The sequence below is a fragment of the Pagrus major genome, chromosome 2 (genome assembly GCF_040436345.1).
Source record: "Pagrus major chromosome 2, Pma_NU_1.0".
In the NCBI taxonomy this organism is placed as follows: Eukaryota; Metazoa; Chordata; class Actinopteri; order Spariformes; family Sparidae; genus Pagrus; species Pagrus major.
The window spans coordinates 1,072,679-1,078,709 of NC_133216.1; positions in this window are offsets into that span (position 1 = coordinate 1,072,679).

Below are 6,031 nucleotides of genomic sequence, written 5' to 3' on the forward strand. Positions count from 1 at the left end.
TGCAGCTGTGCGTCCGTCTGGATGGAGGCTCCGGGCGGCCCGAGGCGGAGGATCGGCCCGCTGCTGGTTCTGATGCTGTGCTGCTCCGCTGCTCCGGGACACGCCGAGAGGGTGAGTGAGCACACCCCGACACACACACACCCGACACACACACACACACACACACACACACACACACACACACACACACACACAGGTGATCAGGTGAGCTCAGAGACTCTTATTGTGAAAATCTGCAAGAACTTTAAATAACTTGTTTTCAATCTTTAATAAATGTTCAGTGTGACGTCAGAGTCCATCACAATATACAAGACTGCATTGATCAGATCATCAGTGTGTGTGTGTGTGTGTGTGTGTGTGTGTGTGTGTGTGTGTGTGTGTTGCCATGGTAACAGACGGACAGACAGGTGTGTGTGAAGTCAGTGTGTGTGTTCAGTTTTATTGTGGTGTGTTTTTAACAGCTGACTGTGACTCACACTGATGGAGTGACCACTGATATTATTATTATTATCTGTAGTACAAGTACTGCAGAAGTACTGTGGACATACTGTAGAAGTACTGTAGAAGTACTGTGGACATACTGTAGAAGTACTGTAGAAGTACTGTAGTAGTACTGTGGACGTACTGTAGAAGTACTGCAGAAGTACTGTAGAAGTACTGTAGTAGTACTGTGGACGTACTGCAGAAGTACTGCAGAAGTACTGTGGACATACTGTAGAAGTACTGTAGAAGTACTGTAGTATTATTGTAGAAGTACTGCAGAAGTACTGTAGAAGTACTGTAGTAGTACTGTGGACGTACTGTAGAAGTACTGCAGAAGTACTGTAGAAGTACTGTAGTAGTACTGTGGACGTACTGTAGAAGTACTGCAGAAGTACTGCAGAAGTACTGTAGAAGTACTGCAGAAGTACTGTAGAAGTACCGTAGAAAAATTGTAGTAGTACTGCAGAAGTACTGTAGAAGTACTGTAGTAGTACTGTGGATGTACTGTAGTAGTACTGCAGAAGTACTGTAGTAGTACTGTGGAAGTACTGTAGTAGTACTGTGGACGTACTATAGTAGTACTGCAGAAGTACTGTAGTAGTACTGTGGATGTACTGTAGTAGTACTGTAGAAGTATTGTAGTAGTACTGTAGTAGTACACTCGCAGTACTAGTGCTGTAGTATTAGTACTACATCATTAGCTGGTTTGATGTTGTTTGTTTGTTGGTTGTTTTGTTTGTTTGTTGGTTGTTTTGTTGGTTTGTTGGTTGTTTTGTTTGTTTGTTGGTTGTTTTGTTGGTTTGTTGGTTGTTTTGTTTGTTTGTTGGTTGTTTTGTTGGTTGTTTTGTTGGTTTGTTGGTTGTTTTGTTTGTTTGTTGGTTGTTTTGTTTGTTTGTTGGTTGGTTGTTTTGTTGGTTTGTTGGTTTGTCAGCAAGATTACACAAAAACTACTGAACAGACTTCCATGACACTCAGATGGAGGATGAGTCTCGGCCCAGAATAGACCTCCAGTAGTCATATTAACTCCCACACGTCTGGTTTCCTGTGGTTAACAGACCGTAGGATATCTTCACGTTAACAAAACAGTTAGCGGTTGCTAACAAGTGTCTGAATGAGACTACAGAGGTTGTCGGGGACATTAAACGTCCTCACAGCGAACACGGAGACTCATCTGCTCACTAGTCTGTCTTCACAGGCCACTTTAGTTACACACTGTTCTGACTCTGACTTTACAACTTTACATTGATCAGTTTATAGAAAACCTGGATAGTAATTGTGCAGTAAGACGCTCAGTGGCGGAGACGTTTAAGTCATGTGACCGTGATGTCGTCTGTTTGTAGCCTAGCATTAGCTTTTTACTGCTACACATTTAATTTGTGTTCATCTGAGGAGATTAGCTTGTGTTTTTATTTTCTGCAGTAACCCGGCTTTTTCTGTTTTGCTAGCTGGCAGTGAGAAGAGAGTAAGCTAGCTCAGCCGCTAACTGCACGATAACGTTGATGTGAGAGACATGTTGGTCTGATGTCCCGTCCTGTCTCCTGACTGTGAGTGTTGTGGGGCAGTGTGGCGCCACCAGCAGGCTGACGCTGGTATCGTTTAGTGAAGTGTGTCTCAGTCTTTGTGAACTTTTAATCCGTCGCCATCGTCAGGTGTCGATCACGTGACCTGCAGGTCGTCGTGTCTCTCAGCTGTTGTTTTATCAGCAGGTCCATCTGAACATCTACCTCGTCTCACTGCGGAAATTACAGAATGTATAAAGAATGTCAGACAGGAAATAAAGCCTGTCTGTCTGTCTGTGTGTCTGTCTGTCTGTCTGTGTGTGTGTCTGTCTGTCTGTGTGTCTGTCTGTCTGTCTGTGTGCAGTCAGTCAGACAGTCTGCTCTCTGTCTGTTGTTTTAGTTCGTCTGTTTTCTGTTTCAGCCTTTTGTCCTGATCTGCTGTTATTACTAACCCAAATACACACACACACACACACACACACACACACACACACACAGGTCTGATCCGCTGAGCTGCAGTGAAAACGTCTCTCTGAGCGACAGCAGCTGAAACAGAATTAAATCTTCAGTCGACTCATTTTTTACACTTTTTTTAAAAAATCCAATAAAAATGTGCTGAAACACAAAAACACTCAGTTTGATTTCTGCTGCGTCAGAATCAGAAGCGTTGACGCTGAGCAGCATCAGAAACACACACCTCTTTAAATAAACCCAGCGTTTCCAGATGTTTGCACATATATTCTGTAAACGGTCCGAGCAGCTTGTCCACTGACTAACCAGCTGATGGTCTGAACCAGCAGCTTGTCCACTAACTAACCAGCTGATGATCTGAACTAGCAGCTTGTCCACTAACTAACCAGCTGATGATCTGAACTACCAGCTTGTTGTAAATCACTCTGGATTAAAGTCTATAAATGCAGCAGAGGAGAAAGTACTCAGTTACTTTACTTAAGTAAAAGTATTAATACTGAAAATACTCCACTACAAGTTTTACTCTGAAACTGAACTTACTATCATCAAATATACTTAAAGTCTCAGTGTGTTTGACTTAGTGGCTTCACTTGTGGCCAGTATCTTCAGGCCGTACGTTGATCCAGGATGTCTCCATATTTCTTTAAGTCTCATTGAGATTAAAGGAGCATTATGTAGTTTTGTAGAAGAAACTCAAATTCAGAATTTTAACATTTACAATATTAATGAGTAATAATACAAACTGTCTCCATCAGTGAATAAACCAGCTGTTCTCAGAGGAAAATAAGGTCCCAGAACACTGTTTGAAGCTAGAAAGGTGGCAGGGTCCGCCACATGTAAACAAAGTAAAACAGTATAAAGTGTGTTGTCCTTTAAGGTCAGTTTGTTTATTCAGTTTGTTCAGTCATGAAAACAAAGAGAGTTTGATTATTTAGTTGTTTCAGCCAATGAGGATCCTTCTGTGCTCATTAGCATTTCTTCAATAAAACTACAGACTGCTCCTTTAAAAAACTGTTTTTCTGGCCAAGACAGGCAGCAGCACAGAGACACAGAGACACAGAGACACAGACACAGCGATACAGAGACACAGAGACACAGAGACACAGACACACAGACACAGACACAGAGACACAGAGACACAGAGACACAGACACAGAGACACAGAGACACAGACACAGAGATACAGAGACACAGAGACACGGACACAGAGACACAGAGACACAGACACAGAGACACAGAGACACAGACACAGAGACACAGACACAGAGACACAGAGACACAGACACAGAGACACGGACACAGAGACACAGAGACACAGACACAGAGACACAGAGACACAGAGACACAGAGACACAGACACAGAGACACAGACACAGAGACACAGAGACACAGACACAGAGACACAGACACAGAGACACAGAGACACAGACACAGAGACACAGAGACACAGAGACACACATGAAGATAGATTGTAAAAAATAAAAATCTCCTTCCAGACGTTTCACAAACAACCTCCGTCCGTCCAACACACCTGACAACACGTACAGCATCTCATGGCCAATCATGGACGTGTGCGTGTTATTGTAAACAGGAAGTAGATGTTATAGCAACAGAACATATCTTCTTGGATAACTTGTCAACAAAACATCATCAGCGTCTGTTTGTGTCTCTATAAATATCAACGATATAAAATCCAAACTCAAATACTTTACGTTCCACACACTCTGAGGTCACAGACAGACGTTTGTCTGCGACATCGTGGAAACAGTTTCTGAATATCTTCACCCTGGAAGGAGTGTTACTGAAGCTCTGTCTGCAGTGAGCTGAGAGGATTTCACCAGGCCTGTGAGCCAACGAGCTGTCAGACAAATGTAGAGAAGTAAAGTTAGTGAGATGTGGTGAAGGAGACGTCTCGGACCAAAGAGCAGCACTTCTTCACCCGACAGGGTTTGTTTGTTTTTGTTTGTTTTTTAGTTTGTTTTATTTCAGTCGGATGTTAAATCTTCTGGATGGATGAATTAATGATGGACGTCGTCTTCTAACATCACAGTTTTTGTTCTGCACCTCCACAGTGAGGTTTGTACGGCAGGTCATGAGGGTCAAACATGTTGTGTGATTTGTGAGACAAATGAAAGTAATCTGATCTGATGTTCAGACACAGAGAGGCTGCAGGTCTCTCTCTCTCTCTCTCTCTCTCTCTCTCTGTGAACACCTGAACCCTCACTGTATGGTGGATGTAGAGCGTTACCCATGATGCTCTGCTGCAGGACATGTCGAGGCACCAACAGGAATGAAGATAAGATGACATCAGACCTTCATCAGCCCGTCTGTGTGACTGTCTGCTGGTGGAGGTTATCACACAGGAAGAGCACTGTTACACCTGCAGGATACATGAAGGTGTTTGGGTTTAAACCCACAGAAAAATGTCCTCAGATAAAGACTTCATGAAGAAACATGCTGGACCACTTCACTGCAGACTGAGTCCACCATACATCAAGGTCTTTGAGTCTGAACCCACAGAGCCCGCGTGACGATGGACAGAGACGGTCTTCTCGGGAAAATCGACAGCATCAGTCAACTCGTTCCTCTGTCTGTCCTCGTGGATCAGTCTGTCCTCGTGGATCAGTCTGTCCTCGTGGATCAGTCTGTCCTCGTGGACCTGTCTGTCCTCGTGGATCAGTCCGTCCTCGTGGATCATTGTGTCCTCATGGACCTGTCTGTGTGGAGCGTACCCGATGATAACTCAAAGCTTCTATCAGAACACAAACTCACGAGAGGTTCAGTGTTTGTCACAGTGTCGCAGAAACAAATCAGTCATGAGCAGCTGGACTGATTCACTCACGTCTCACATGAAGTTATTATTGTATCCAGGATCAGATTAATGAAACACACCATGTCTTTGTGTCTTCTGTCTGCAGGTGTGTCACTGCACCGGGAAGTCTTTCTGTCACTGTGACGGGGTCAAAGGTCAGAAGGTGAGAAGATCGTTTAAATCACCTGTTTCACTGATGTCTTTTCTTGAGTCTTTCAAACAGAAACACCTCTCTAGCTTGTTTGCTCAGTTTTTGACAAAAATCTCCTTTTCTTACAAACAGCACCTTTAAAATATATAAGAACATCATAATGCAGACACCAGATATAAGTGTGATGCCCCTGCAGTCTGCTCAGTGGTGAGGTCATCCACCTCCAGCAGTGCAAACCTCAGACCAAACTAATGCTCATCTTCAGAAGTTTTAAGAATATCTTCACTGAAGCAACAGGATCATACTACTTAAACCTGCTCAGATTTTGATGCTAAGCTAACAGGTTCTCTGACCAACGACTGGTGATTTCTTATATTCTTATTTAACTGTTGCTCGGAGGGATCTTCACTCTTTCTGCCCTTGACGTCGTCAGTCTGGTTGAACCACTGTGCAGCGTTTCTGTTCTCCACCTACAAAATAAACCTGATCACAGCATTAAAGCATCAGAGAGCCTTCAGAACCGTAGAGTGGTCCAGTCAGCCGTCTCACTGGACTGAATCAGACATTATGACAGTGACATCTTACTTTATTAACTGCTGATGTTTGATGCTCGAG